This window comes from Leptidea sinapis, chromosome 12 (assembly GCF_905404315.1).
Source record: "Leptidea sinapis chromosome 12, ilLepSina1.1, whole genome shotgun sequence".
NCBI classification, from domain to species: Eukaryota; Metazoa; Arthropoda; class Insecta; order Lepidoptera; family Pieridae; genus Leptidea; species Leptidea sinapis.
Genome location: NC_066276.1, coordinates 4,375,310 through 4,383,565, shown reverse-complemented (window position 1 = coordinate 4,383,565; position 8,256 = coordinate 4,375,310).

Here is an 8,256-nt window from a genome sequence, read left to right as displayed (position 1 = left end):
GTATATAGGCTTGTAGAAATAAGTTTTCTGATACCTACATATAAAGACCTTAATTGTAAATTGCTTTAAAAAGTAGATTTAAGTAATTTTGTATATATATTTTAATATCAAATATAGAAATTAGGAATTTGATTTTTCTTTTTGAGCGTCGTTTTAGTGATTCGTGAGTTGTGACTGTGTTCGTATTATATTATATTCGTTGGTTCGTTTGTTCATTTATCAAATCGAATAAACAATGTCTGGTCGCGGCAAGGCCGGTAAAGTGAAGGGTAAGGCAAAGTCTCGTTCGAATCGCGCTGGACTCCAGTTTCCCGTCGGTCGTATACACAGACTACGAGAAAGGGCAACTACGCGGAGCGCGTCGTCTGCCCAACATTCAGGTGGTCCTTTTGCCTAAGAAGACCGGGAAGAAGGCCTAATGGCCCGAAACACGACGATGCGACGCAACCACTATTCATCGGTCGCGATGGCTGATGATAAAAGGACCTTATAAAAAATTAATTATTTCTACGTTTATTATATTGTCGTTATTATAATATTACCCTAGCTGTAGTAACAAAAAATCAAATATAATAAATAATAAAATATGTAAGGAAGGTAGTAGTTATCCTCACCATAACTCTTAACTCAGATCGTACCCTCATCGTAACATTTAACTCAGATCTTATCCTCATCGTAACAATTAACTCTGATTTTATCCTCATCGTAACTCTTAACTCAGATCTTATCCTCATTGCATCTTTTAACTGAGATCTTATCCTCATCGTAACAATTAACTCAGATCTTATCCTCATCTTAAATTTTACCCCAGATCTTATCCTCATCGTAACTCTTAACTCAGATCTTATCTTCATCGTAACTCTTAACTCAGATCTTATCCTCATCGTAACTTTTAGCTCAGATCTTATCCTCATCGTAACTCTTAACTCAGATATTATCCTCATCGCAACTTTTAACTCAGATCTTATCCTCATCGTAACTTTTAACTCAGATATTATCCTCATCGCAACTTTTAACTCAGATCTTATCCTCATCGTAACTTTTAACTCTTATCTTATCCTCATCGTAACTCTTAACTCAGATATTATCCTCATCGCAACTTTTAACTCAGATCTTATCCTCATCGTAACTCTTAACTCAGATCTTATCCTCATCGTAACTTTTAGCTCAGATCTTATCCTCATCGTAACTCTTAACTCAGATCTTATCCTCATCGTAACTCTTAACTCAGATCTTATCCTCATCGTAACTTTTAACTCGGATCTTATCCTCATCGTAACTTTTAACTCAGATCTTATCCTCATCGTAACTTTTAACTCAGATCTTATCCACATCGCAACTCTTAACTCAGATATTATCCTCATCGCAACTCTTAACTCAGATATTATCCTCATCGCAACTCTTAACTCAGATATTATCCTCATCGTAACTCTTAACTCAGATATTATCCTCATCGCAACTCTTAACTCAGATATTATCCTCATCGCAACTTTAACTCAGATCTTATCCTCATCGTACCTTTTAGCTCAGATATTATCCTCGTCGCAAGTTTTAACTCTGAAGAAATAGTTTGGTAGCAAGGAATCTTGGCCATACTCGTAACTTGTGATAACAATTTGAAGGTATGTCTAACTTAGTGAATATCATAAAGGCAGAAATAGTGTTTGTGTTAACCCTTAGGGGGTAATTAAGAAAGTTGTATTTTATTTTGTGTTTTGAACTTTTAATTGTACTGTGTCATTTGTCTGTCTTAGATGATGTTTTCAATTATGTTATGTAAGATTATTTATCTTCCTCTATTTTTTTTTCAAGAAAATAAGGATCTAGACGAGCAGGACGTTCAGCTGATGGTAAAAAGTATTGCCGCTAAGGATTCTTGAAATACCCATAAATTCTGAGCCGCACTAGAACTGCGCTCGTCACCTTGAGATATAAGATGTCAAGTCTCGTTTGCCCAGTATTTTTTCCCACATTGTTCGAGACTGGCTCGAGTATGCCCACTTGGACGTAGATAGTATTAGTTGCTACACTTTATGACTACGCCTGCGGTTTCTAGTTAGCAGCGGACACTAATCCTTAATACCATACTTAGTTAAGTACTTAATTTGACAGTTTTATTTAAATATTCATAAAATTATGTACTTCATAATAAATATAAAATTGTAGCTGTACCTACAACCAATAATATCAATTAATACCTAACTTGTAACGCGGAGCATATGACTGATCACGTGAGTATGTCTGCGATCGTCGAGAGAAAGTACGATGCTTGAAACTTCACTGCGATGACTACTGGTGATCTGTATGATTCTATGAGTACGATGTATCCAAGAAATTCGACTTCCGTTTTGCCTAAGTTACACTTCGCGGGGTTGATAGTGATACCGTTTTCTTCCAATCTTCTGAGAACTGTTCTTAGGTGATCGCGATGCTCAGTCTCGTTTGCTGAGGCTATGAGCAAATCGTCGATGAATGGGAAAACGTAGTCTAATCTACGGAGCACTTCGTGACTAAATCGCTGAAATGTTTGTCCCGCATTCTTCAGACCAGAACACATGCAAGGAAATTCGAATAAACCCATTGGTGTGATGATAGCTGTTTTCTCTATGTCCTGTTCCCTGGTCTTCAATTGTTGGTAAGCGCGGTTGAGGTCGATTGTGGAGAATATTGTTTTTCCAGACAGATGATGGGTGAAGTCCTTGACTCTCGGCACTGGATAACGATCGGGTTTGGTAATGCTGTTCAATCGTCTATAATCACCACATACCCGTATATCTCCATTCTTCTTAGGTACTATATGGAGTGGTGAAGACCATGGACTTTTACTCGGTCTGCAGAGTCCTTGTTGCATCATGTTTTCGAATTCTTTCTTCACTATTTCATAACGATGGGGTGGAATGGGACGAGCACGGCAATGTAATGGAGGTCCTTGTGTTTCAATATAATGTTCCACGTTAATTTTTGGCGATAATTGCATCGATGTTAATCTCGTGGTACCGGGGAATTCGGCGAGTATCGCGTGGTACGGGGCCTGTATATCGATACTTCGTATTGTGGGTGAGGTCGTTGACATTATTGGCGCGTTGATTTTAAGACTTGTGACGGCATCAATTAATTTTTTAAGTCTACGATAAGTTGATGGTGGTTGAGAAAATCGGCACCTAATATTGGTTTCGTGGCGTCAGCTAAAATAGACTTCCACTTGTATGGTCGGCGAAGGTTGAGATCGAGTTCTAATATTTTCTCACCATAAGTTGAAATTGTTGTGTTGTTTGCAGCGTACAATTTAAATGATAGAGGCGTTGCTTTCAGGCCTATTTTTCTTGGTAGGACGGATATATTAGCACCGGTATCTACTAAGAATGACATCTTTGTTTTTTTGTCTGTGACAAAAAAGCGGTATGAAGTGTGAAGGACGCCGGGTTCCGCCGCAGCTAGCGTCCGTTCTAGTTTCCCGATGGCTCTTTCTTGAAGGTGCAGGGCGTAGTACAACGTCGTGCTTCACTATCAAATCGGCGATGGTAATAGCAGTAAAGTGTTGGTAAGCTATTGAGTGTGCGGGAACGGTGTTGTGACGAAGTTCTATTGCGAGATGACGAGCGAAATCGGTGGCGATGATAGTGTTGAGATGGCCTTGACTTGAGTTCGGCGACTTCTAGTGATAGTTTTCGTATCTCGTTAATAAGGAATTGTGTGTGATCTACCTGATTTGACGTCGATGATTCTGGACCTGATGCTGGTGGCTGGCTGGAGACGACTGCTACCTCCTGAATTTGCTCCATCATCGTGTCAGCAAGCAACGCTAGTTCCTCCAGCGTGGAATTCGCGCTGAATGACTCGCTGACGGCGAGCACGGAGCGGACGTGGGCTGGCAGCAGCTTACTCCACATCATGCGGAGGGTGGAGTCGGTAACCTTGTCCCTTGCAAGGTTACGCATGCGTCGCAGTAGCTGTGAAGGCTTCTGGTCTCCGAGCTCCATCTCGGCGAGTAGCTTCTGGAACTTGCGGCTGTCGGATTCTTCATACACCGATATGAGACGTTCCTTGATTGCTGAATATTGTTTGTCTCTCGGTATGTTAAATAGGATGTCGGAGATTTGTTTGATATCAGCCTTTTCTAATTGAACGAGCACCATATGTGTCAGCTGGGCTGGACTCCTCTTGAGATCATCGGTAGCGGCTTCAAAGCTGTGATACCACAATCGCGGATTTTCCCGCCAAAATGGTGGTATGCGCATCGACAGTGAAATGCTGGAGATTTCTGTCGCGGTTGGCGCTGGGAGTCTCTGAGCCTGGTTTGTGTCTTCCATTTCTTCGTCGGGTTTATATTCCTCGAGCAGAGATTCGTCGAAAAGGAATTCGTCGTTTCGGCGAGCTGGTGAAGCTGTTCTTCGATGTGGCCTGGCAGCCGGGCAGAGGTTCGGTGTTCTTCTGTTCTGGCTTCCTTCCGTCGGTGTTCTTGTTCGGGCTTCCTGGCGTCGTTCGGTCGCTGTTCTTGTTCGGGTTTCCTTCCGTCGGTGTTCTTGTTCGGGTTCCTTCCGTCGGTGTTCTTGTTCGGGGTCACCACTTTAGAGACTGAGCGTTTGGCGATTAAATAAAACAACTGCTTGACTGTGAGGAATATGTGGAAGATATATGGAAGATATGATTTATTAAAAAGTTACACGATATATATACAAAATCCTTAAAACTAGTTACCCAATTACAATCGTTACTTAAAAATTATTTACAAGTTCAGAAAATACACACCAATACTAGAGCTTACATTTTAACCAATAGTAAAACGTTTCATTCAATAAGATTTGAGAATAATATTATGTGTTCTATCACGCTCTTAAACTAATGCTATCGCAGTTTGTGTAAACTCGCGTTGAACCTCGATCATACGATGTCAATGAGCATTCCGCACCTACGCTATTGGTCATTGATTAAAATTGCATCAATAGCGATCGACGCCCGAGTCCCGACGCGTCATTCGAGGACACTCGGCCTTGCTGTGCGGTTGTGTAACGCGGAGCATATGACTGATCACGTGAGTATGTCTGCGATCATTGAGAGAAAGTACGATGCTTGTAACTTCACTGCGATGACTACTGGTGATCTGTATGATTCTATGAGTTGATGTACAGCATTATGAAATGGTTTTTATCAGAGCTAATATTACGTTATACAAAATAAAATGTTCTTATCAGAGCTAATATTACGTTATATAAAATAAAATGTTCTTGTCAGAACGAATCTTTCGGCATACGCTTATTACAGTTATTATGTACGATTACTATTTCTACGATCTATAATGCTACGTTACAAGTTAGGTATTAGACATTTGTATTAATTGATATTATTGGTTGTAGGTACAGCTACAAAATGTTTACAAAGGCTTATTAAAAGCTCAAATACTTGTGGGCAATTCATACGCAACCTTTCTTACCATTTAATTTATTCCTTAAATTGTATCAGGATTTTTGTAAAAGTTTTCGTTTGGTCTTGTTCAACTTACCGAATAGTTCTGCATCTCACATAAGTAATTAATGAACAAAGTCTTTATTTGCAAACAATACAGAACTTTAACAATGCAATTGTTTTACTCTTTAGTTTCTTCAGTGTTATTTGATACTTTTCAGTTTTTGAAGTCGGTTTTTTTAAACGTAGTTTATTTTTTATTAAATCATCTTCCCATCTGGTTATTTGTCCTCCTAAAACTAAACTAGAAAGTATTGAAATTAGTGCTAAACTGGCGCTGTGCAGGTCATGCTAGTGAAGGGACAGTAAAGGAAAATGGACAAAAGATGTTATTGAATAGTATCCTAGTCACGGAAAAATAAATAGAACCAACCAGTGGGAGGCTCCTTTGTAAAGGATGCCGGCTAAATTATGGGTACCACAACGGCGCCTATTTCTGCCGTGAAGCAGTAATGTGTAAGCATAACTGTGTTTCGGTCCAAAGGGCGCCGTAGCTAGTGAAATTACTGGGCAAACGAGACTTGACATCTTATATCTCAAGGTGACGAGCGCAGTTGTAGTCCCGCTCAGAATTTATGGGTATTTCAAGAATCCTTAGCAGCACTGAATTGTAATGGGCAGGGCGTATAATTTACCATCAGCTGAACGTCCTGCTCGTCTGGATCCTTATTTTCATAAAAAAAATAGAGGAAGATAAATAATCTTACATAACATAATTGAAAACATCATCTAAGACAGACAAATGACACGGTACAATTAAAAGTTCAAAACACAAAATAAAATACTCTCCAACTTTCTTAATTACCCCCTAAGGGTTAACACAAACACTATTTCTGCCTTTATGATATTCACTAAGTTAGACATACCTTCAAATTGTTATCATAAGTTATGAGTGTGGCCAAGATTCCTTGCTGCCAAAATATTTCTTCAGATGTACTCTCATCGCGACGTGAAAATTTTCCTACAAGAGAGTTCTTTAATAAGCCGCTAGCCAAGACTTCTTTGAGGCCGATTTTAATAGCATAAGTTTGAATGTTTCTTTAGGACAAATACTGCAACTGAATTTTGAATCTTTTATATTCAACAAAATAATTTACATACTAACTGAGATTTAAAAATGAAACAAAAACGTATTTCTGAATGATTTTCTAATATTATCTATTAATAATATTATAAAGCTGCAGTGTTTGTTTGTTTGTTTGTTTGAACGCGCTAATCTCTGATACTACTGGTCCGATTTGAATGATTCTTTCAGTGTTGGGTAGTCCATTTATCGAGGAAGGCTATAGGCTATGTTTTCAATTTCAATTTCAATTTTAATCAAAATTAGGGATCCGTAATAAAATTGCTATTTTGTAACACAAGGTGTAAAATCGAAAACCTATTTTTGCGTGCGCTGCAAAAACTATTGACAATAGAACAAAATGATGTACAGGCTATAATATAGGCAATATTTTATTACTTAAAAAAACTATCGCGTGAATTATACTTTATATGGCAAAACAACGTTTGCCGGGTCAGCTAGTGTAGTAATAAAATGATAAGGATTAATATTGTATTTGTCAAAACAGCTTTTATATTATCGCTTTATAAGTTGCAATTTTATAAGTATTAATATTAAAATTTATTCTTAGATATTGACATATGCTACAGCGGACTTTTCTGTAGTCCTTTATATACACAATTCCACCATACATTTATTTGTTATATCTCAAAGGTTTTAGACAGCTATTTCGTTGAAAGCTCCCAGACATCTTAATTTTTCCGACACTTCCAACAAATATCGTTAATGCATACAATTACATACATAATATGTAAAAATTTAACAAATTATATACTATCTTCCTCAAGAACCACGTAATCCACTGAAGAAAACAGCATGAAAATCGGTGTAGTACTTTTTGAGTTTATCGTGAACAGACAGACAGACAGCCGCGGCCGAGGACTTTGTTTAAATTTATTATTAAAATAATATGTGACTAGACTCTTGTGTACTAAAAAATACAATTAGAAAAATAATAAGCCGTGTTTAAAGTTATATAAGTACTTAGATTTTGCTGTTTATTTATCACGTGTTCCATGTCAGTTCTATCGTTTCAAAGAAAAGCATTAAATTCATGAATTAAGCTTAGTGAGGATTCCACGTTCTAGCAATGTCAAGTTTGTTCTTGGATTACGTAGAAAATGAATGTTTTGAGACATTTTCCGCAACAATTTTAATAAAAAAAAGAATTATTGATATAACTTTATGACTAAAATACAAGAATTGCTACTAATGTTCAAATACAAAAAAAAAACTTCTAAACTAAAAAGTATATTTTAATTTTTAGTAACTTGATAAGGATTTAATTTAGTATACATAACTTTAATATTAATAAGGATTAGTTTTAAGAATTTTAATAAGGTTTTAAGTCGGTGCCAAAATGCTGTTCGAAAATCTATTTCACGTTCTTGTGAGATAGTGAAATATCGTGAAGAACATTGGTTAGCTATGAATTACAGGTACCCTATGACCCACTTGTTGGGACACGGGCTAATAATAATATATAATCTAAATAAGAACTCCTATTAAAGCTGTATACAAACTAAAATTTCAAACTCCACGTTAATTTCAAATTCAAGTTCAAATATTTTTATTCAAAGTAGGATGTGACATCACTTATTGAAAGTCAAAAAACTACCACCCATTCCAAAATGAATGCCTCAGGGCTGAGAAGAATGGGCGCAACAAATTCAGCGGGATTTTTTTTTCACCAAAAAATATGTTTACAAAGTAATATTGTACAATTAAAC